This window comes from Lynx canadensis, chromosome D4 (assembly GCF_007474595.2).
Source record: "Lynx canadensis isolate LIC74 chromosome D4, mLynCan4.pri.v2, whole genome shotgun sequence".
Lineage (NCBI taxonomy): Eukaryota > Metazoa > Chordata > Mammalia > Carnivora > Felidae > Lynx > Lynx canadensis.
In genome coordinates this window covers 70,701,633-70,727,257 of record NC_044315.2, presented here as the reverse complement: position 1 = coordinate 70,727,257, position 25,625 = coordinate 70,701,633, and the positions used below count along the sequence as shown (strand labels likewise).

General features: G+C 37.2%; 1 long non-coding RNA gene across 2 annotated transcripts in view; it reads right to left on the bottom strand.

The window, feature by feature from the left end:
- The window catches only part of LOC115499348, a 37,475-nt gene extending 12,250 nt beyond the window's left edge, over nt 1-25,225 (bottom strand). Inside the window, exons 1-2 of one of the 2 annotated variants that reach the window (XR_003964128.1) lie at nt 25,191-25,225; nt 24,143-24,308 (exon numbers count right to left, since the gene is read on the bottom strand). This is a non-coding gene — a long non-coding RNA (uncharacterized LOC115499348). Of the gene's footprint in view, nt 1-24,142; nt 24,309-24,678; nt 24,740-25,190 lie in introns of those variants that run through there. The other variant, XR_003964129.1, reaches the window with a different exon arrangement.
- Between the last annotated feature and the right edge of the window lie 400 nt (nt 25,226-25,625).

The window sequence follows — 25,625 nt, the reverse complement described above, 5'->3', positions numbered from 1 at the left end:
CCTCCTTCATTTATTTTCCTTTCTCTCTCTCTCTGGAATAATCAAGCTGTATAGCTTCTCTGTCTGGGTAAACTTTATCTTCGTTTCTCCCCCGCCCCCTCCCCCCCCCCTTCTTTATTTCCCTTTCTCTCTCTCTGGATTAAGCCCTTAATCTCTCTGCCTGGTCAATGTTTATTTTTTCTTTTTCCCCCGCCCCTGTCATTTTTCTCTTTGTATGTGCTCTTTCATCACCATCTCCACCCTCTTCTTTACTCGTAGCTGGTGTTTCTGGTTTTTTGCTTTTGGATTTTGTTTGTTCTTTTGTCGCTGTGTTTGCGTGTTTTTGTTTCCTGTTTGTCTGTATATTTGTTTTCCTTTCCTGGGCTACTTCAAGGAACAAATCAAAGCACACTTGGTGGAGGGTCCAAAACATCACTACGAGTAGAGAAATAAAATAACCAAAGTCACAACAACAGAGAGCAAGTATCACTATCCAAAAAACACCTCCTGAAGGGCCAGGCCTTGAATAGTGTATGACCCCACCCCCTTTAATATAGCAGTGCTCACAGGTACAGAGCACATAACAAGATTTTAAAACTCATGAGGGATAGAAAACTAGCCAAAATGATGAAATGGAAGAATTCTCCTCAAAAGAAATTCCAGGAAGAGGTGACAGCTGAAGAATTGATCAAAACAGATATAAGCAATATAACTGAACAAGAATTTAGAATAATAGTCATAAGATTAATCACTGGGCTTAAAAAAGGCATAGAAGACAGCAGAGAATCTATTGCTGTAGAGATCAAGAAACTAAAACATAGTCATGATGAATTAAAAAATGCTACAAATGAGGTGCAAAATAAAATGGAGGTGGCCACAGAGTGAGTTGAAGAGGCAGAGGGGATGCTAGGTGAATTAGAAGATAAAATTATGGAAAAAGAGGAAGCTGAGAAAAAGAGAGAAAAAAATCCAGGATCACGAGGGGACAATTAGAGAACTAAGTGATTCAATCAAACAGAACAATATCCATATCATGGGAATTCCAGAAGAAGAAGAGAGAGACAAAGGGGCTGCAGGTGTACTTGAACAAATCATAGCTGAGAATGTCCCCAGTCTGGGTAAGGAAACAGATTGAAATCCAAGAGGCACAGAGAACTCCCTTCAGACGTAACTTGAATCGATTTCCTGCATGACATACCATAGTGAAACTGGCAAAATACAAGGATAAAGAGAGAATCCTGAAAGCAGCTAGGGATAAATGGGCTTTAACATATAAAGGTAGATACATAAGGGTAGTAGCAGACCTATCTACTGAAACTTGGCAGGCCAGAAAGGAGTGGTAGGAAATCTTCAATGTGATGAACAGGAAAAATATGCAGCCATGAATCCCTTATCCAGCAAGCTTGTCATTCAGAATAAAAGGGAGAGATAAAGGTTTTCCCAAACAAAAACTGAAGGAATTCATAACCACTAAACCAGCCCTACCAGAGATCCTAAGGGGGACACTGTGAGTGAAATGTTGCAAGGACCACAAAGTACCAGAGACATCACTACAACCTGAAACCTACAGAATTCACAATGACTCTAAACCCATATCTTTCAATAACACGAATGTAAATGGACTAAATGCTCCAATCAAAAGATTAGTGTATCAGAATGGATAAAAAAAACCCAAACAAGATCCATCTATGTGCTGTCTATAAGAGACCCATATTAGACCTGAGGACACCTTCAGATTGAAAGTGAGGGGATGGAGAATTATCTATCATGCTACTGGAAGTCAAAAGAAAGCTGGAATAGCCATACTTATTTCAGACAAACTAGACTTTGAATTAAAGGCTGTAACAAGAGATGAAGAAAGGCATTATATCATAATTACAGGGTCTATCCATCAGGAAGAGCTAACAATTATAAATGTCTATGCATCAAATTCAGAAGCACCCAAATATATAAAACAATTAATCACAAACATAAGCAATCTTATTGGTAAGAATGTGGTAATTGCAGGTAATACTCCACTTACAACAATGGATAGATCATCTAGACAGAAAATCAGTGAAGAAACAATGGCCCTGAATGATACACTGGACCAGATGGACTTGACAGATATATTTAGAACTCTACATCCTGAAGCAACAGAATATACTTTCTTCTCAAGTGCCCATGGCACATTCTCCAAGATAGATCACATACTGGGTCACAAAACAGCCCTCAATAAATATAAAAAGAATTGAGATCATACCATGCACACTTTCAGATCACAATGCTATGAAACTTGAAATCAACCACAGGAAAAAGTATGGAAAACCTCCAAAAGCATGGAGGTTAAACAACATCCTACTAAAAAATGAATGGGTCAACCAGGCAATTAGAGAAGAAATTTAAAAATATATGGAAACAAATGAAAATGAAAACACAACAATCTGAACCCTTTGGGATGCAACAAAGGCAGTCCTAAGAGGAAAATACATGGCAATCCAGGCCTATCTCAAGAAACAAGAAAAATCCCCAATACAAAATCTAACAGCACACCTAAAGGAACTAGAAGCAGAACAGCAAAGATACCCCAAACCCAGAAGAAGAAGAGAAATAATAAAGATCAGAACAGAAATAAACAATATAGAATCCAAAAAACAGAACATACCAATGAAACTAAGAGATGGTTCTTTGAAAAAATAAACAAAATTGATAAACCTCTAGCCAGGCTTCTCAAAAAGAAAAGAGAGAGGACCCAAATAGATAAAATTATGAATGAAAATGGAATTGTTACAACCAATTCCTCAGAGATACAAGCAATTATCAGGGAATACTATGAAAAATTATATGCCAGCAAACTGGACAACCTGGAAGAAATGGACAAATTCCTAAGCACCCACATACTTCCAAAACTCAAATGGGAAGAAATAGAAAATTTGAACAGACCCATAACTAGTGAAGAAATTGAATCAGTTATCAAAATCTCCCAACAAATAAGAGTCCTGGACCAGATGGCTTCCCTGGGGAATTCTACCAGAAATTTAAAGCAGAGTTAATACGTATCCTTCTCAAGCTGTTCCAAAAAATAGAAATGGAAGAAAAACTTCTGAACTCATTCTATGAAGCCAGCATGACTTTGATTCCCAAACCAGAGACCCAGCAAAAAAAGAGAACTACAGGCCAATATCCCTGATGAATGTGGATGCAGAAATTCTCAACAAGATACTAGCAAATCTAATTCAATAGCATTTAAAAATTCTTCACCATGATCAAGTGGGATTCATTCCTGGGATGCAGGGCTGGTTCAATATTTGCAAATCAATCAATGTGATACATCACATTAATAAAAGAAAGGATAAGAACCATATGATCCTGTCAACAGATGCAGCAAAAGCATTTGACAAAATACAGCATCCTTTCTTAATAAAAATCCTCAAGAAAGTTGGGATAGAAGAAACACACTTAAACATCAAAAAAGCCATTTATGAAAAGCCCACAGCTAATATCATCCTCAATGGGGAAAGATGGAGAGCTTTCCCCGAGATCAGGAACACAACAAGGATGTCCACTCTCATCACTGTTGTGTAACATAGTGTGGAAGTCCTAGCATCAGCAATCAGACAACAAAATGAAATAAAAGATATCAAAATTGGCAAAAAGAAGTCAAACTTTCACTTTTTTCAGATGACATGATAGTCTACGTGGAAAACCCAACAGACTCCACCAAAAGTCTGCTAAAACTGATACATGAATTCAGCAAAATCTCAGGGTACAAAATCAATCTCAGGTACCAAAATAGGTTGCATTTTTATACACCAATAATGAAGCAACAGAAAGAGAAATAAAGAAATGGATCCCATTCACAATTGCACCAAGAATCATTGAATACCTAGGAATAAACCTAACCAAAGACAGAAAAGATCTGTATGCTGAAAACTATAGAAAGCTTATGAAGGAAATTGAAGAAGACACAAAGAAATGGAAAAACATTCCCTGCTCAAGGACTGGAAGAATAAATATTGTTAAAATGTCAATACTACCCAAAGCAATCTACACATTCAATGCAATCCCAATCAAAATTGCACCAGCATTCTTCTCAAAGCTAGAACAATCCTAAAATTTGCATGGAACCACAAAAGACCCCAATTAGCCAAAGTAATTTTGAAGAAGAAAACCAAAGTAGGAGGCATCACAATCCCAGACTTTAGCCTCTACTACAAAGCTGTAATCATTAAGACTGTATGGTATTGTTTAAAAAAAAACGAGACACAGAGACCAATGGAATAGAATAGAGAACCCAGAATTGGACCCACAAATGTACAGCCAACTAATCTTTGACAAAGCAGGAAAGAATATCCAATGGAAAAAAGAGTCTCTTTAACAAATGGTGCTGGGAGAACTGGACAGTGGCATGCAGAAGAATGAAACTAGACCACTTTCTTACACCATTCACAAAAATAAACTCAAAATGGATGAAAGACCTGAATGTGAGACAGGAGACCATCAAAATCCTAGAGGAGAAAGCAGGAAAAAACCTTTTTAACCTCAGCTGCAGCAATTTCTTACTCGACACATCTCCAAAGGCAAGGGAATTAAGAGCAAAAATGAACTACTGGGACCTCATCAAGATAAAAATCCTCTGCACTGCAAAGGAAACAATCAACAAAACTAAAAGGCAACTGACAGAATGGGAAAAGATATTTGCAAATGACATATTGGATAAAGGGCTAGTATCTAAAATCTATACAAAACTCACCAAACTACACACCAAAAAACAAATAATCCAGTGAAGAAATGGGCAGAAGACATGAACAGACACTTTTCCAAAGAAGATATCAGATGGCCAGCAGACACACAAAATGGTGCTCAACGTCACTCATCATCAGGGAAATACAAATCAAAACCAACTGAGATACCACCTCACACTGGTCAGAGTGGCTAAAATGAACAAATCAGGAGACTATAGATGCTGGTGATGATGTGGAGAAATGGGAACCCTTTTGCACTGTTGGTGGGAATGCAAACTGGTGCAGCTGCTCTGGAAAACAGTGTGGAGTTTCCTCAAAAAATTAAAAGTAGAGCTACCCTATGACCCAGCAATAGCACTACTAGGAATTTACCCAAGGGATACAGGAGTGCTGATGCATAGGGGCACATGTACCCCAACGTTCATAGCAGCACTTTCAACAATAGCCAAATTATGGAAAGAGCCTACATGTCCATCAACTGATGAATGGGTAAAGAAGATGTGGTTTATATATAGAATGGAATACTACTTGGCAATGAGAAAGAATGAAATCATGCCATTTGCAGCAATGTGGATGGAACTGGGAGGTATTATGCTGAGTGAAATAAGTCAGTCTGAGAAAGACAGATGCCATATGTTTTCACTCATATGTGGATCTTGAGAAACTTAATAGAAGACCATGGGGGGAGGGGAAAGGAGAAAAAAAAGGTTACAAACAGAGAGGGAGGGAGGCAAACCGTAAGAGACTCTTGAATACAGAGAACAAACTGAGGGTTGATGGGGGTGTGGGGGAGAGGGGAAAGTGGGTGATGGGCATTGAGGAGGACACTTGTTGGGATGAGCACTGGGTGTTGTATGGAAACCAATCTGACAATAAATTATATTTAAAAATATAAAAATAAATAAAATTTAAAAAATTAGGATTCTGAACTTAGATGATGAGCTCTCAAAGTAAGTGAGTATCTATTATGTGGTAGGTAGCACTACAGCTGTGATTAAGACACCCTTCCCATAGAGGTTATATTCTAGAAAGACATGTAAACTAGCGAATAGTAGCTTACTATATCCTAGGAGTCCAAAACAAATGGACACAGTATTTGAGAATAGGGGGACCTGCTTTGGATGGAATGGTTGAAGGGACTAAGCTGAGACCAGATGAGTAAAAAGGACTCCAACATGCATAGAGCCAAGGAACCCATTTTACAGTAGAAAGAATGGCACAAAGTCCCGGAGCCAAAGAGCTTGGCGCTCTTCAACTATCAGAAGCATGAAATAAAGCTGGATAGAGTGGCAGGACCCCATCATCTGAGGCCTCCCCTATAGGTGCAAAGGGAAGCCATGTAGGGTAAGCCAGAGATAATGTGCTCTGATTGAACCTTGTTTTGGCAACTGTATAGAAAAGTGGGTTGCAGAAGGAGACTTAAGAATTGGAAAACCAGGGGCGCCTGGGTGGCTCAGTCGGTTAAGCATCCGACTTCAGCTCAGGTCATGATCTCACAGTTCATGGGTTCAAGCCCCACGTCAGGCTCTGTGCTGACAGCTCAGAGCCTGGAGCCTGCTTTGGATTCTGTGTCTCCCTCTCTCTCTGCCCCTCCCCCACTCTCACTTTGCCTCACTGTCTCAAAAATAAATAAATGTTAAAAAAAGAGTTGGAAAACCAGTTTTTACATTTACATAAGCTAGAGATAATGATGGTGATTGGAGGGTGGTGAGGAGGTCATAGGGATGGGACAAAGTGTGTATAGATTCAATAACATTTAGGAGAGAGAATCCAAGGACTTGTGGGAGTAGGATTTCAGAGTAAATCCTCAAACTTTTGGTCTGATCAACCAAAAGTTAGGGTACCATGTAACACAGGAGGGTTGGCAGAGGTAGTTCAGGTTCTCTCTAGACATGTTAAAGATACTTCACCAGTGTGCATGCAAATGAAGAGGTCCTACAGGCTGTTGGGTACTAGTCTAGAACTCAAAAGGACAGGTCTTGACTGGCATAGGAATTTGAAAGACATGGTTATGTTTCAATGACCTGTGTGTCTAGATGGTTCTTAAAAACAGGAATATAGGAGATAACCCAGGAAGACAATCCAGAATAAAGAGGGCTCAAGACAGCCTGAAGAACTCCGAATATTTAGAGACCAAATAGAGCAGGAGCCAACAAGGGAGACTTAAAGGAGGCCAGAGAAGAAGGAGAAAAAAACCAAAACATTAAGAGGGTTTTATCCCAAAAGCAAAGAGGAGAACAGTTCTAAAAGAAAGCATTTGATAGCTGACATGCCTAAGAAATGCTGACAGACTAAGAATAGCACAGGAAAACAAAATGGGAGTGGTGATTGTGACAAAATAAATCCTATGGAAAGATAGGGATGGAAGCCATATTGGTGAGAATTGAGGAGTGATCAGAAACAACCCAGAAATCATGCTTTTCAGTGTAAAGAAGAATGAGGATGATTGTTACAGCATTATTTATAGCAGCTCAAAATTGGATCTGTATCAATAGTGGAATGGTTAAATTCAACATGATAAATCCTTTCAAATTAATATAAAGTAAGGAGCTATTAACACTGAAATAGGAAAATCTTGCTGTGTAAAAAAAAAAAAAAGAAAGAAAACAAGTTGTAGAACAATATTAAACACAGAACAGAAGGATTCCATCTATATAAAACATAACATGCTAGCTATTCTCTGTAGGTAAATCTGCATGTAAATTAACAGGGAATGATCTCCAAGGAAATATTTCTAACTACTCACAGTAGTGACTTCTGGAGAAGGAGGGGAGGTAGGGATTGATCGTTTTTAGTTTTACCTATAAATGTTTGAATATATCATAACAAGAATGTTTTATGCATTATTTTAAAAAATTAAGTGAATAGAATGTAAAGAAGGGGAAGCAGAATGTGTAGAACTCCTGACAATTTTGTCCTAAAGTAGAGTTGAGAGGTAGGGTTAATAAACATTTTGTGTTTAAGACAGCAGGTTTACTTGCATGCAAATGGAAATGCTACAGAGGTAGAGATTGATTTTGTAGGAAAAAGGATACCTGAAAAAGAAAATCCATTGTGTAGTCAAGAAAAAATGGGATTTGGATCACAACAGAAGAAACTAGTCTTAGATAGGAGGAAAGTCATTTCTTCCACCATAACCAGTGGATTAAAGATGAGTTCACGGAGCACCTAAATATGTAAAGCATGTTTTACTAGACCTAATGAGAGAAAGAAAGAGTAATAAAATAGTAGGAGAATTCAATAACCCACTTCACTTACATCAGTGGATAAATCATCCAGACTAAAAACAAAACAAAACAAAACAAAACAAAACAAAACAAAACAAAACACTGGCCTCAAAGAACACATTAGACCAGATGAAACATAACATGTTATATAGCACATTTCACTCAAAAACAACAGAATAAATGTTCAAGTGCACATGGAACATTTTCCAGGATCAATCATGTTAGGCTGCAAAATAAGTCTTAAATTTGAGAAGACTGAAATCATATTAAGCATCCTCTTCCAACCACACTGGTATGAAACCAAAAATCAATTACAGGAGAAAATAAGAAAATTCACAAATATGTGGAGATTAGACAGCATGCTACTGAACAACCAATGGGTCAATGAAGTCAGAAGAGAAAGCACGTTGGGACAAATGAAAATGGACTACAAACCAAAATTTACGGGATGAAGCGAAAGCAGTTCTAAGAGGAAAGTTCACAGTGCTAAAATGCTGACACCTCAAGAAACAAGCAAACAAATCTCAAGTTAACTTCACAGCTCAAGGAACTGGAAAAAGGACAAATGAAACCCAATGCCTAGGAATGAACTTAAAACCTGTATTCTGACAACAATAAAACAATTATTAAAGAAACTGAAGATTGTACAAATGGAAAAATTTTTTTTTAATTTTTTTAATGTTTATTTATTTTTGAGACAGAGAGAGACAGAGCATGAACAGGGGAGGGTCAGAGAGAGAGGGAGACACAGAATCGGAAACAGGCTCCAGGCTCCGAGCTGCCAGCACAGAGCCCGATGTGGGGCTCGAACTCACAGACCACGAGATCATGACCTGGGCTGAAGTCGGACGCTCAACCCACTGAGCCACCCAGGTGCCCCCAAATGGGAAAATATTCTATGCTCTTATTGCTCTTATATTGGAAGCATTAGTATTGTTTGAAATGTCCATACTACCCAAAATCAATCTAGATCCAATGCAATCCCTATCAAAACACCAGTAGCATTTTTCACAGAACCAGAACAAATTAATCCTAAAATTTGGATGGAACCACAAAAGACTCTGTATAGTCAAAGCAATCTTAAAAACAAGAAAGCTGATGGTACCACCATCAGAGATTTCAACACATACTACAGACCTATAATAAAAGAGTATGGAACTAGCACAAAAATAGACTCTTAGATCAGTGGAACAGAATACAGAGCCCAGAAATAAACCCACACTTACATGGTCAGTTAATCTATGACAAAGGGGACATAAATATACAATGAGGAAAAGACAGTCTCTTCAAAAAATAGTGCTGGGAAAACTGGACAGCTATATGCAAAAGAGCAAAACTAAATCACTTTTTGCACTATACAAGAAAATAAACTCAAAATGGATTAAAAACCTAAATGTGAGAGCTGAAAGCATAAAACCAGAACACAAGCAGTAAATTTTTTGACATTGGCCATAGCAGCACAACATTTTTTCTAGATAGGTTTCCTCAAGCAAAGGAAACAAAAGCAAAAATAAGCTATTAGGATTACACCAAATTTGGGATTACACAGCAAAGGTAACCAACAAAATGGAAAGGCAACCTACTAAATGGAAGAAGGCATTTGCAAATGATGTATCTGATAAGGGTTTAATATCTAAAATATAAAGAATTTATACAACACCAAAAATATGATTAAAAAATGGGCAGAGAATCTGAAAAGACGTCTTTGGAAGGACGTTTGGCAATATACAGATGCCAACAGATACCTGAAAAGATGCTCAACACCACTCATCATCAGGGAAATACAAGCCAAAGCCACAATGAGATATCACCTCACACCTGTCAGAATGACTAGAATCAAAAAGACAAGAAATAACAAATGATGGCGAGGAGATGGAGAAAAATGAACCCTAATGCACTGTTGGTAGGAATGTAAACTGGTATAGCCACTATGGAAAACAGTATGGAAGTTCCTCAAAAGATTAAAAATAGAAATAGCATACAATCCAGTAAATCTACTACTGAATATTTGCCCCCCCTCCAAAAAAAAAAAACAATAATTTGAAAAGATATATGCACCTGTAAGGTTTATTGAAGATTGACAATAGCTGGGGTGCCTGGGTGGCTCAGTCGGTTAAGTGTCTGACTTTGGCTCCAGTCATGATCTCACAGTTCTTTAGTTCAAGTCCCACATCAGGCTCTGTGCTGATGGTGTAGAGCCTGCTTGGGATTCTCTCTCTCTCCTTCTGTCTCTGCCCCTATGCCCCACTCATGCTCTCTCAAAATAAATTTTTAAAAAAGATTTACATTAGCCAAGATGTGGAAACAACCCAAATGTCCATCAATAGATAAATGGATAAAGGATATATATATATTATATATATATATGATATATATATCATATATATATATCTGATATAAATAAATATATATCAGATATAAATAAAATATAAATATATATACAATTATATATGATATATAATTGTATATATTTATATTTTATTTATATAATACATAAATATATTTAATTATATATACATATATATACATATATATAAATCACACAATAGAATATTACCCAGCCATTAAAAAAGGAGATCTTGCCATTTGCAACATGGATGAGCCTAGAGGGTATTATATGCTAAGTGAAATATGTCTGAGAAAGACAAATACTGTATGATTTCACTTATATGTGAAATCTTTAAAAAAAAAAAAAACAGAAACAGATCCATAATGAGAGACAACTGGTGGTTGCCAGAAGGGAGAGAGTTGAGGGGATGCACCAAATGGGTAGAGGGAATGGGAGATACAGTCTTCCTGTTATGAAATGAATAAATCATGGGAATTAAACATACACATAGGGAATATGGTCAATGGTATTATAACAACATTGTATGGTGACACATGGTAGCTACACTTGTGGTGAGTTCAGCATAACATATAGAGTTGTTGAACCACTATGTTGTACATTTGAAATTAATGTAACTGTGTGTCATCTATACTTCAATAAACAAATGCTTTGATGAAAGGAGGAAAAATGAAGCCTAAAGTTAGAAGGAATAACAAATATCAGAGCATAAACAAATGAAATGAAGACTACAAAGACAATAGAAAAGATTGACGAAACTAAGAACTAGTTCTTTGGAAATTGACAAACCTTTAGATGAACTCAAGGAAAAAAAAGAGAGAGAGAGAGAGAGGACTCACAAAAAGAAATGAAAGACGTTACAACTGATACCACAGAAATACAAAAGATCCTAAGTGGCTACTCTGAATAATTATATGCCAACATGTTAGACAATGTAGAAGAAATGGTTAAGTTCCTATAAACATATAACCTTGCTAGACTGAGTCATGAAGAAACAGAAAATCTGGACAGACTTATTGCTAGCAAGGAGTAATCAAAAATCTCCCAATGACAACAGCAACAACAAAAAACTACATGACTAGATGACTTCACCCGTGAATTTTATCAAACATTTGAAGAATACTAATCTTCTAAAACTCTTCCAAAAACATAGAAGATGAAGAAACACTTCCAAACTCATTTTATGAGGCCAGCATTACCTTGATGCCAAAACCAAGACAAGAACAAAAGAAATTACAGGCCAATATCCCTCACGAATATAGTTGTAGAAATCCTTAAAGTATCACCAAAATGAATTCAACAACACAATAAAAGGATCATATACCATAACCAGGTAGAATTTATTCCAGGGATGCAAGGATGGTTCAGCATCCAGAAAAGTCAATCAACATGATATACTACATTAACAAAATGAAGGAGAAAAATTTTATGATATCAATAGATGCCAGAAAGCATTTTACAAAATACATATTTATGATAAAAACTCTCAGAGTGGGTATAGAAGGAATATACCGCAACATAGTAAAGGCCATATATGACAAGCCTGTGGCTAACATTATATTCAATGATGAAAAGCTCAAAGCTTTTAGTTTAAGATCAGGAATAAGACAAAGATTGCCCACTGTCACCACTTCTATTCAACATGGTACTGAATGTCTGAGTCAAAGCAATTCGGTAAGAAATAGAAATAAAAGGTGCCCACATTTGAAAGGAAGTAAACTTCTTCCTTTCTATCACTACTTACAGATGACATGACATTATATATAGAAAACCTTAAAGATGCCACCAAAAAAATAAGTGTTAGAACAATTCGGTAAAGTTACAGGATATAAAAAATGATATATAGATATCTTTGTTTCTATACAGTAATGAACTATCAGAAAGAGAAATTAAAAAACAACAACAACAAAAAACAGTCCCATTTACAATTGTATCAAAAAGAACAAAATACTAAGGAATAAATTTAACCAAGGAAGTTAAAGACACACATGCTGAAAACTATAAGACTTTGATGAAAAAAACTCAAGAGGACATAAATAAGTGGAAAGATAACTCTGTGCCCATGGATTGGAAAAATATTGTTAAAATATCTATACCACCCAAAGCAACCTACAGATTCAATGCAATCCTCATCAAAATTCCAGAGTCCTTTTTCACAGAAATAGAACAATCTTAAAATTTTTATGGACCCACAAACTAGCCAAAGCAATCCTGAGAAAGAAAACCAAAGCTGGAAGCATCACACTTCCTGATCTCCAACTGTATGACAAACTTATAGTAAACAAAACAGTATGGTATTGACATTGAAAAACAGACACATAGACCAATGGAACAGAATAGTGCACTCAGAAGTAAATCCATGAATAAAGACGCATGCAAATGTAGACAGGATTATGGGTTTAGGGATAGGAAGATAGAAAATCAAAACCATCAGATAGCCCTTCCAAGATGAAAGTAGGAGGAGAACAAGCAGGCAACTTTAAAGGACAAAGTATGAAACAGTCATCTTCAAGATGGGAAAGAACAGCATGACTTCTGGGCAGGGTTGAGTGCCCATGAGAAGCTTGTTAGGACTTCAAAACCCTGTTCTATAGTTTTCCAGCCATGTTCACCTCCTGCAGGGCAGGCAACTGGAGTGCAAGCAGGATAGGGTCTTAGGAGGTGAGTCCGACAGAGGGAGGAAGTAAATGAGTAAACAGCATTTTCAGAGGACTGACTACATTGATGCAGTGTTTTTACAAAAAAGGAAATAATTATGGCTGGATGAGGGACAAGCAAAGCCAGGAAGAACCTGGTGGAGATGGAAAAAGTGATGGATTCTGGGGATCAGAGGTCTTGACAAGGTCGAAAGGTGGCAGTGGGAGTGACTGAGCAAGTAAATGGACACATGGGAGATGGTGGGCAGGGCAGGATTTTCACAGTAATGCAGATTCCAGGGAAAACAAGGACTAAGTGAACATGAGAGGATACAGAGGTAGAAGAAGATGGTTGCAGCTCTTCAGGTCAAGGATCTGAGACAAGGGGATTAAATAGGTCACTGAGAAAGAAAATGAGAACAGGGATAAGAAGAGTAGGAGGTAAACCATCTTCACGGGATGAGGGAGTTGGGAGACAAGAGAGGGCAGCAATAAAGAGGGTAATAAGAAGTTGGTGTAATGATACGAATGAGTTTCAAAGGAGTGGGAGATTTTGCATCAAGCAGTTTATAAAGGACACTGGAGGGCAAGCACAAAATCCAATCACCTCCTGACTCTGGTATGTGGAATATAAAAGTTAGGGAGGAAGAACGCTTACAAAATTTCAGTTAAAGAAGGATAGTTGAGGATACAGAGAGGGCTTCTGATCTAGACCCCAGAAGGTACTTTGAAAGGGATTGAGAGGGAGGGAGCAAGGGTAGGACAAGATTTGGTCAGATTAAGGGCATGGCTCCTAATCCTGGCAGTACATTAGAAGGTTTTAAAAGAGCTATAAGCAACTAGTTATATACAAGGGAAACCCTATAAGGATATCAGCTGATTCTTCAGCAGAAACTTTGCAGGCCAGAAGGGAGTGGGGCATGATATTTTCAAAGTGCTGAAGAAAAAACCTGCAGGCAAAATACCCTATCCAGCAAGGCTATCATTCAGAATAGGAGAGATGAACTTGTTTGGGAAACTCTTTAAGTAATGCATGACCACTAAACCAGCCCTACGAGAAATGTTGAAGGGAATGCTTTGAGTGGAAGAGAGAAGTAGGAGTAAGGAAAGTAAGCACAGAAACAGTAAAAATAATCATACCTACAAAAATCAGTCAAGGGATTCACAAAAGAAAGGGGTGTAAAATATGACACCATATATCTAAGAACGTGGCGGGGAGGAGGAGGAGGAGGAATAAGAAATGGGTTCAAACCTAAGTGACCATCAACTTAATACAGACTGCTATATGCATAAAATGTTGTATACAAACCTACTGGTGACCGCAAATCAAAAACAAGTAATAGACAAAAAACAGAGAAAGGAATCCAAGCATATCACTAAAGAAAGCCAGCAAACCATGAAAGAGAGCAAGAAAGAAACAGAGAAGAACTACAAAAACCATAAAGTAACAAAATGGTAATAAGTATATACTTATCAATAATTACTTTTAATGTAAATGTAAATTACTTTGAATGTAAATGCTGCAATCAAAAGAGATGGGGTGACGGAATGGATAAAAAAAGAAAACCCATCTATAGGCTGCCTACAGGACACCTAAAGACACATGCAGAGTGAAAGTGAAGGGATGGAAAAACACTTATGAAAATGGAAGTAAAAAGAAACCCAGGGTAGCAATACGTGTAATTGGACAAAACAGACTTTAAAATGGAGAAGGACACTATAATCACAAAGGGAATGATCCAACAAGAAGACAGAACAACTATAAATATTTATGCATCTAACATGGAAGCACTCAAATATATAAAGCAGCTAACAGTAAACATAAAGGAAATAACCAACAGTAATACAGTAATAGGCGACTTTAACAACCCACTTGCATCAATGGATAGGTTAACCACGCAGAAAAAGAAACAGTGGCTCTGAAGGATACATGGGACCAGATGGATCTAACAGATATTCAGAACATTCCATCCGAAAACAGCAGAATACACATTCTTTTCAAGTGCACATGGGATATTCTCCAGAATAGAATACGTATTAGGCCACCAAAGAAGTCTCAACAAATTTTACAAGATCAAAGTCCAACCACAATGCTATGAAACAAATAAGTCAGAAGAAAAAAATCTGGAAAGAGCACAAATACATGGATGTTAAATAGCATGCTACTAAACAATTAATGGACCAACCAAGAAATGAAAGAGGAAATAAATACACGGGGCAAAGAAAATAAAAACACAATGGTCCAAAAAGCTTTGGGATGCAGCAAAAAGTTCTAAGAGAGTAGTTTATAGCAATACAAGCCTATATCAAGGAGCAAGAAAAATCTCAAACAACCTAACATTATATCTAAAAGGAGCTAGAAAAAGAAGAATTAAAAAACCCAAAATGGACAAAAGAAAGGAAATAATAAAGATCAGAACAGAAATAAATAACATAAAAACATAGATCAAGGAAACCAGGGGTTGGTTCTTTGAAAAGTTCAATGAAATTGATAAACCTTTAGCCAGACTCATAAAAAAGAACTCAGACAAAATCAGCAATGATAACACACTACCAACACCACAGAATACAAAGGATGATGAGAGGATATTGTGAAATATTATATGGCAACATTGGACAACATAGGAGAAGTGGATAAATTCCTAGCAACATATAACCTCCCAAAATTGAATCAAGAAGAAATAGAAAATCTGAACAGATCAATTACCATCAATGAAATTGAGTCAGTCATCAAAAAACTTCCAACAAACAAAAGTCCAGGACCAGACAGCTTCACAGGTGAATTCTACATTCAAATAAGCATTAATACCTATTCTCAAACTGTTCCAAAAAAATAATAATAATAATAAAATAAATAGAAAAAGAAGGAAAATTTCCAAATTTATTCTATGTGGCCAGTATTACCCTGACACCAAAATATATAGATATAGACACTACAAAAAAGAACTGTAGCCAATCTCTGATTAACATAGAAGCAAAAATCCTCAACAAAATATTAGCAAATGCAATCCAATAATACATTTGAAAAAAATCACTCAACATGATCAGGTGAAATTTATTCCTGGGATGCAAGGGTGGTTCAATATTAGCAAATTAATCAATGTGATACATCACATCAACAAGAGAAAGGATAAAAATCATGATTCATAGATGCAGAAAAAGCATTGACAAAGCACAATATCCATTCATGATAAAAACTCTCAACAAAGTAGGTTTAGAGGGAACATTCTTCAACATAATAACATCCCTATATGAAAACCCACAGCTAACATCATACTCAAGGGTGAAAAACTGAGAGCTTTCCCCTAGGTCAGGAACAAGACAAAGATGTCAATTTTCACCACTTCTATTCACCATAGTACCAGAAGTCCTAGCCACAGCAATCAGACAAGAAATAAAAGACATCCAAATTGGTAAGGAAGAAGTAAAACCTTCACTATTTGCAGATGACATGATACGACATACAAAAAACCCGGAAGACTCTACCAAAACCTATTAAAACTGATAAATGAATTCAGTAAGGTCACAGGATACAAAAAACAAAAAAACAACATACAGAAATCCATTGCATTTATATACACTAATAATGAAGTAGGAGAAAGAAAGAAAACAATCCCATTTATAATTGCACTAAAAAGAATAAAAAACCCCAGTAATTAACTTAACCAAGGAGGTGATAGATCTGTACTCCGAACATTACAAAACACTGAAGAAACTGAAGACGATAAAAACAAATGGAAAGACATTCCATGGTCATGAATTGGAAGACTATTGTTAAAATGTCCACCCTACCCAAAGCAATCTATAGATTTAATGTAATCCCTACCAAAATACCAATGGCATTTTTCACAGAACTGGCATAATCCTAAAATTTGTATGGAACCACAAAAAGACCCCAAATAGCCAAAGCAATCTTTGAAAAGAACAAACTGGAAGTATCACAATCCTAGATTTTAAGATATAGTACAATGCTATAGTAACCCAAACAATATGGTAGTGGAACAAAATAGACACATATATCAATGTAACAGAATAGAGTCCAGTAACAAGCCTATGATTATACAGTCAATCTTTGACAAAGGAGGCAAGAATATGCAATGGGGAAAAGGCCATTTCTTCAACGAATTGTGTTGGGAAAACTGGATGGCTACATGCAAAAGAATGAGATCGGACGACTTTCTTGTATCATACACAAAAACAAACTCAGAATGGATTAAAGACCTAAATGTGAGACCTGAAAGCATAAAACTCCTAGAAGAGAGCACAGGCAGTAATTTCTCTGATATCGGCTCTAACATTTTTCCAGGTAGGCCTCCTGAGGCAACGGAAACAAAAAGCAAAAATAAGTGACTGAGATTATATCAAAATAGAAAGTATCTGCACAGCAAAGGAAACAACAAGAAGATAACTTAGTGAATGGGAGACGATATTTGCAGATGATATATCCAATAAAGAGCTAGTACCCAAAATATACAAAGAACTGATACAACTGAATACCAAAATAATCCAATTTAAAAGTGGACAGCAGACATGAACAGACATTTCTCCAAAGAGGACATACAGATGGGCCAACACGTGAAAGGATGTTCAACATCACTCATCATTGGGGAAATGTAAATCAAAACCACAATGGGATACTGTCTCACACCTGTCACAATGGCTAAAAATCAAAAACACAAGAAACAACAAACGTTGGTGAGGATGCGAAGAAAAAGGAACCCTTGTGCACAGTTGATGGGAATGAAAACTGGTACATCCACTCTGGAAAACAGTATGGAGTTTCCTCAAAAATTTTAAAATAGAACTATTCCATGATCCAGCAATCACACTATTGGGTATTTACCCAAAGAACACAAAAACACTAGTTTGAAAAAGATATGTGCACCCCTATGTTTATAGCAGTATTATTTACAATAGCCAAAATATAAACTCAACCCAAGTGTCTACTGATAAATGGATAAAGGTGTGTATAAACACACACACACACACACACACACACACACACACACATATATGGCATGTGTGTATATATATATATATATATATATATATATAGCATATATATATATGTGGTATATTTATGTGTATATATATACACATACACACAATGAAATATTACTTATACATAAAAAAGAATGAAATCTTACCATTTGCAATAACATGGATGGATCTAGAGAGTATAATGCTAAGTGTAATAAGTCAGAGAAAGACAAATACCATATGATTTCACTCACGTGGAATTTAATAAATAATTTCTTTGTAAAAAAAAAAAAAAGACTCTTAACTGGAGAACAAACAGATGGTCACCAGAGGGGAGGTTTTGGGGGGGGGTGGATAATGGGTAAAGGGGATTAAGAGTACATCTATCATGATGGGCACTGAACACAGAAGTTTTGAATCACTATATTGTACATCTGAAATTAATCTAACATTGTATGTTAACTATACTGGAATTTTTAAAAATAAAATCAATGCTTCTTTAAAAAGCTCAGGGCACTCACAAAAAGATGTAAACTATAGCAACATATTATAAAACATGGGAGAGAGGGGAGTAAAAATGAAGTTCTTTTAGAATGTATTTGAATTTCAGTGACCATCAACCTAACATAGACTGCCAATTACATAGGATGTTATATGCGAACCTCATGGTAACTGCAAACCAAAGACATAGGATTCACAAAAAATAAAGAAAAAGAAAGCCACACCTAACACTAAAGAGAGTCATCAATCACAAGGAAAGAGAGCAAGAAGGAACAGAGAAGAACTATAGAAACAACCATAAAATATATACCTGTCAACGGTTACTTTAATTGTAAATGGTCTAAATGCTTTAATTAAAAGACAGAGTGATAGGATGGTTTCAAAAAAAGACACCTGTATAAGCTGCCTACAAAAGACTCATTTCAGAACTAAAGACACATACAGACTGAAAGGAAGGAAAGGAAAAAGATGTTCCATGCAAATGAAAGGAAAAAAAAATCTGGGGTAGCAATATTTATACCAGACAAAATAGACTTTAAAATAGAAACTGTAACAAGAAACAAAGAAGGGCATTACATAACGATAAAAGGATCAATCAAACAAGAAGGTAACATTTGTAAGTATCTAGGCACTCAACATTGGAACACCTAAATACATAAAGCAAATATTAGCAGACAAAGGGAGAAACTGACAGTAATACAATAGTTGCAGACTTTAACATCCCCCTTATATCAATAGATAGGTCATCCAGGCAAGGGAAAAAATAGGGAAACCATGTTTGAATGACATATTAGACCAGATGGACTTAACAGATATATACAAGACATTTTGCCCCACAACAATAGAATCATATTTTTCAAGGGCACATGGAACACTCTCTAGGATAGCTCACATTAGACTACAAAACAAGTCTCAATAAGTTTACCAAGATTGAAATATCATCAAGCATCTTTTCTGACCACAATGGTGTGAAACTAGAAATCAGTTACAAGAAAAAGAAATGGAAAAAACACAAACGTGTGGAGGCTAAACAAAATGCTACTAAGCAATCAGTGGGGCAATGGAGAAATCAAAGAGGAGATTAACAACAACAACAACAACAACAACAACAACAACAACATATCTTGAGGCAGATGAAAATGAAAAAACAGTCCAAAAATCTTTGAAGGCATGGCAAAAGTTCTAAGAGTGAAATTTACGCTGATACAGGCCTATCTCAGAAATAAGAAAAATCTTCAAGCGATCTAACCTGACAGGTGGAAGAACGAGAATGAAGCCCAAAGTTAGTAGAAGGATATAGAGATCCAGCAAAAATAGATGACATAGAGACGCCCCTCCAAAAAAGAAGAGAGAAACTAAAAAGGTAAACAAAACTAAGAGCTTGGTCTTTGAAAAGGTAAAGAAAATTGATAAGCCTTTAGCCAGACTCATCAAGAGAGAACCCAAAATAATATCAGAAATGAAAGAGGAGCAACAACTGACACCATAGAAACACAAAAGGTTTATAACAGAGCATGAACAAGTATATGCCAACAAATTAGACAACCCAGAAAAAAGGGATAAATTCTTCAAAACATAATCTTTCCAAACTGAATCAGGAAGAAATAGAAAATCTGAACAGACCAATTTGCTAGTAACAAAATTGAATTGGTAATCAAAAAACTCTCAACTGATGAAAGTCTAGGGCCAAATGGATTCACTGGTGAATTCTACTGAACATTTACAGAAGGGTTAATACTTATTCTTCCCAGACTATTAAAAAAAACAAAACAAAACAAAACCAGAAGATGAAAGAAAACGCCCAGATACATTCTACGATGCCAGCATTACCCTGATTACAAAACCAAAGACCCTACAAAAAAAAAGGAAACTATAGGCCAATATCCCTGATGAACATGGATGCAAAAAATCTTCAACAAAATGTTAGCAAGCTACATTCAACAATACATTAAAAGAATCGTTCACTATTATTAAGTGGGATTTATTCCAGAGATTCAAGGATGGCTCAATACCCACAAATTAATGTGATACACAACATCAACAAAATGAAGGATAAAAATCCTATGATCAAGGTCACCTGAGTGGCTCAGTCAGTTGAGCGTTTGATTTTAGTTCAGGTCATGATCTTGCAGTTCGTGAGCTCAATCCCCGCATCAGGCTCCCTGCTGTCAGCACGGAGCTCACCTCAGATCCTTCCTCCCCCTCTGTTTGCCCCTCCCCCACTTGTGCCCTCTCAAAAATAAATATTAAAAAAATTTTTTTACATTTATTTATTTTTGAGAGACACAGAGAGACAGAGCACAAGTGGGGGAGGGGCAGAGAGAGAGGGAGACCCAGAATCCGAAGCAGCCTCCAGGCTCTGAGCTGTCAGCACAGAGCCTCACACAGGGCTCAAACTCACAGATCGTGAGATCATGACCTGAGCCAAAGTTGGACACTGAACTGACTGAGCCACCCAGGCTCCCCAACGTTTTTCTAGATGGGTCTCCTCAGGCAAGGGAAACAAAAATGAAAATAAACTATTAGAACTACATCAAACTAAAAAGCTTTTACACATCAAAGGAAATTATCAACAAAATGAAAAGGCAACATACTGAATGGGAGTAGATATTTGTAAATGATATATTCAAAACGGGAATGATATCCAAAATATATAAAGAATTTACCTAACACCAAAAAAAAAAAAAACAAAAACCCAAATAATCTGATTAAATAAGCAGATCATGTGAATAGGCATTTTCCCCCAAGGACATACAGATGGCCAAGGTATACAGTATCATTAATCATCTGGGAAATTCAAATCAAAACCATAGTATCATCTTACACCTCTCAGAATGGCTAGTATCAAGAAGACAAGAAAGACAAACGTTGGTGAGGATGTAGAGAAAAGGGAGCCTCATGCACGTTTGGTGGAACGTAAATTGGTGCAGCCACTGTGGAAAACAGTAGGGCGGTTCCTCAAAAAATTAGAAATGCCCCACTCAAAGAAAGAAAGAAAGAGAGAGAGAAAGAAAGAGAGAAAGACCTTATGATCCAGTAATTGCACTATGGGGTATTTACCAAAAACAAAAACAAAAACAAAAGACGTTAATTTGAAAAGATACATGCACCCTATGTCTATCGTAACATTATTTACAATAGCCAAGATATGGAAGCAACCCAGTGTCCATCAATAGATGAATCAAGATGTGGTGTATACAATGGATTATTACTCAGCCATAAAAAAAAAAGAATGAGGTCTCGACATTTATGACAACTTGGATGAACCTGGAAGGTATTATGCTAAGTGAAATAAGTCAGACAAATGCTACAGGATTTCACTTATGTGTGGACTCCGGGGAAAAAAAAAATGAGCAAACAAAGCAGAAATAGACGCATAAATACAGAGAACTGATGGTTACTAGAGAGGAGGGTGGTGAAGGGATGCACAAAAGGGTTAAAAGTAAGGTACAGTCTTCCATTATGGGATAAATAAGTCATGGGGATGAAAGGTACAGCATAGGGAATACTGTCAATGTGTTATAATAGCATTGCCTGGTGACAGATGGCAGCTACATTTGTGGTGAGCATAGCATAACATATGGACTTGTTGCATCACCATGTTGTATACCTGAAACTAACGTAACATTGTGTGTCAACTAGATTTCAGTTTAAAAATAGCAGGACTAAAAAAAGAGCTCTAAAAAAAAAGTAATGCTAGAGTTCCATCCCCAATCCAGGATTTAACCAGACCTAGGTGTTGCCCAGATACCAGATTATCAGATGTGCAGCCAAAGTTTAGGGGTTGGCAATATGGCCAGGGAAAAATGGGAGACTGGTTGGAGCTTGGACTTCTGGCAGTGATTATGTCAACAGGGGTTTGAGGCATGACAAATTCATTCTCATCATCTTAGAATGAGATGGACAAAGGTCCAAATTGTTACAGGAGATCATTGTTTCCTCCCCCACACTTCAGAAGAATTTTAGGAGATAGACATTAACATCATGGTATTTCCTCTTCCCATTCATACAGCTCTATAGACTTTTCTTGCCCACTTTCAAACATAACTTTAAGCTAAGGTTGGTTGCTTTGTTTCAGACCCAGTATACAGATGCTTCACAGCTTGAAGAATATATTGTTAGCTATGTATTATGTGTTAGAGTTAACCAACCTATATGTAAAGCTAACCTCTTTAATATTAGGCTAGAAACTATTTTATAAAAGTTTCGGTAAGAGTATAATGTCATATAAGATTCTGTCGTTCCCAGAGTGGATTATTAATGAATCTAGGAATAATAATGGTGAGCACTTTTCACTTGTTACCAAATTCATGTCATAAAAAAGATAAATACAGGATTTACAACGCCACAGGATATAGAATGAGGTCATGAAAAGGCAAATATTCTGTTATATGCATATACTATAATATATAATATAGCACACAGCTCTAGAGTTGTTCATAACGTAGCAGAGGAAAAACAGGTCAAAACAACTAAACATATGACTTGAATGGGCCATTAAGGGCTGTGAAAGAGAATAATTATTCTGTCTAGGAAATCAGAAGTTCTTATAGCGGTGATGTTTTATCAAAGCCTAGAGGAAAGAAAGAAGAACATCCAGGGCATTCTAGAAGCAGCATGGTCTTAGTTGGCATGGCAGTGTCCCTGGGAAAGGCAAGGATCTAATAGCTAGAATTTGGAGCAGAGCAACTGGGAGAGATAAAGCTCCACGGGAAGGCTGGGGACCTTGACAGCCTTTGCGACGACATGGTCTCCAGGTCCTTGCTTCACAACGCTTTATGTTAGGTCGTGGTACACAGAGAAAATATTTGAGCAGCTTACTGGGTTAAAGTAGACAGGATCTGGGGACATCTATATGTGCCTTAGCGAAGTGCTTATTTTAAGTCATGTTATACAAAAGCAGTTAGGAAGGGTAATACAGAATTTCTACACAGCTTCCCCCAAAAACATGCTTTCTAATTTTTTAAAGCAAAACTTCAAGCTTGTTTCCATGAACATAACTTTACGTAAAAGATTTAATTGTGGGGCACCTGGCTGGTTCAGTTGGTTGAGCATCTGACTCTTGATTTAGGATCAGGTCATGATCTCACAGTTTGTGGGTTCGAGCCCTGTGTTGGACTCTGTACTCCCTCTCTCTCTGACCCTCCCATCCCCTCTCTCAAAGTAAATAAATGTTAATTTTTTTTAACATTTGTTTATTTTTGAAAGACAGAGAGAGACAGAGCACAAGTGGGGGAGGGGCAGGGAGAGAGAGGGAGACACAGAATCCGAAGCAGGCTCCAGGCTCTGAGCTGCCAGCACAGAGCCCGATGCGGGGCCCGAACCCACAAACTGTGAGATCGTGACCTGAGCCTACTGAGCCACCCAGGTACCCCTCAAAATAAATAAACTTTAACATCCAAAACGATTTAATCGTGAAATACAGAGAATGTACAAAGCACATGTGCAAAGATAAGTGGAATCATTCATTGTTCTGCAATCTGCTTCTCACGCTTACCTTCATGTGTGTGAATGTCATTCATGTTAATATACACAGTTGGAATTCATTTGTTCTGACTATATAATCATCATAAGGCTACACTGTACTTTCTTTGTCCATTCCACTGTTAACGGACTAGGATTAGTCTCAGTCTTTGTTTACAGACAATGCTGTCATGGACAAGCCTCTTTGGGGCCTCGGTTTTGAGTTTGTGACTCAGCGATTTATAGAGCAAGGCACCTTAAACATGAGCGCGTGCATGAAATCACCTGCAGATCTTGCTAAGATGCCAGTTCTGATTTGGGAGGTCTGCAACTGGGCGGTTGCTTGCAACTGGGCCAGCTCTCGTCGAGTTTGAATTTGCTTAAGCGTATCAGAGGCCAATTTTACCGGGTCCTTAACTTCACGTACTCACCACCGTAGTATTCCCAAGACCTTTAAATTCAAATTAAATCCAGTTTAGTGGATGTGTAATCATTTTGACATTATTGTGCATTTCTGTGATTAATGAAGCATTTTCACCATGCTTACTGGCTACTCAGATCTTCTCTCATGAAGCACCTGTTCAAGTCTTTTCCTCTATTTTTCTATTGATGGTTAATCCTTATTGATTTTTCAACATACTTTGTTCATTCTGGACGCTAGCCTTTTATTGATTTATGTCGCAAATATTTTTAGCCTGTGACTCACCTCTTCACCCACTTTTGGATTTTTAAATAGCGTATCATTTAACGTTTTTTTTTTTTTTTTTTTTTTTTTTTTTAATCTCATTTCCAGAATTGAGAATGTCCCACATCCCTCTTACCTCTTTCTCCCATGACCACCATCATTCCTGACCTCCGGGGCCAAACGCAACGCTACTGAGCTCACTGTGCCCGGAAGCCACTGCCAGTCTTTGCCTCGCACTCAGAAACGGGATGCTTCCGGAATGATCGTCGGCTATGCAACAGCCATCTACGTGGATCAGGCTTAGTGGCCCTTAGTTTCACTTCAAAGGCGCAGGCTCTCTCAAGAAACATTTTCCAGAAAATCTTTCTATATTATTCAGCGAATGGACCACAAAGCTACCTTTGTGCAGTGTTTGAGTAAACAGAAGTTCATAATTTTGATATTGTTGAAACCTCAAAGTCGGGCAAATGACGGCTTTTAAACACTTGGGAACATTTTTGTTTTGACAGGGTGTGTATGCTACATACAATTCCTACTCAAGCTTTTATAAGTTTTCTCCTATTATAGCTAGTAACCATCAGTTAAAAAAAAAACAAAACAGCAAACCTTGATCACATGAGTAGGTGATAAAAACTTTAAACAACTTACCAACCAGGGGCGCCTGGATGGCTCAGTCGGTTCAGTGTCCAGCTTCAGCTCAGGTCATGATCTCATGGCATGTGAGTTCGAGCCCCGAGTCGGGCTCTGTGCTGACAGCTCGGAGCCTGGAGCCTGCTTCAGATTCTGTGTCTCCCTCTCTCTCTGTCCCTCCCCTGCTCATGCTCATGCTCTGTCTCTCTCTCTCTCTCTCTGTGAAAAATAAATAAACATTAAAAAAAATTTTAAACAACTTACCAACCAGCAACTGAAATGATGCTTACAAGAGACAACAGTTCCTCCTTTTCTTTCGTGGCCGGGTACAGTTTTAACACTTACAATGATAATGCTGATAGATTTTAAACCCAGTTTCATGTTTGTTATTTTAGAGAGAGAGCATGCATGGGTGGGGGAGAGGGGGGGAGGGGGGAGGGGGAGAGGGGGAGA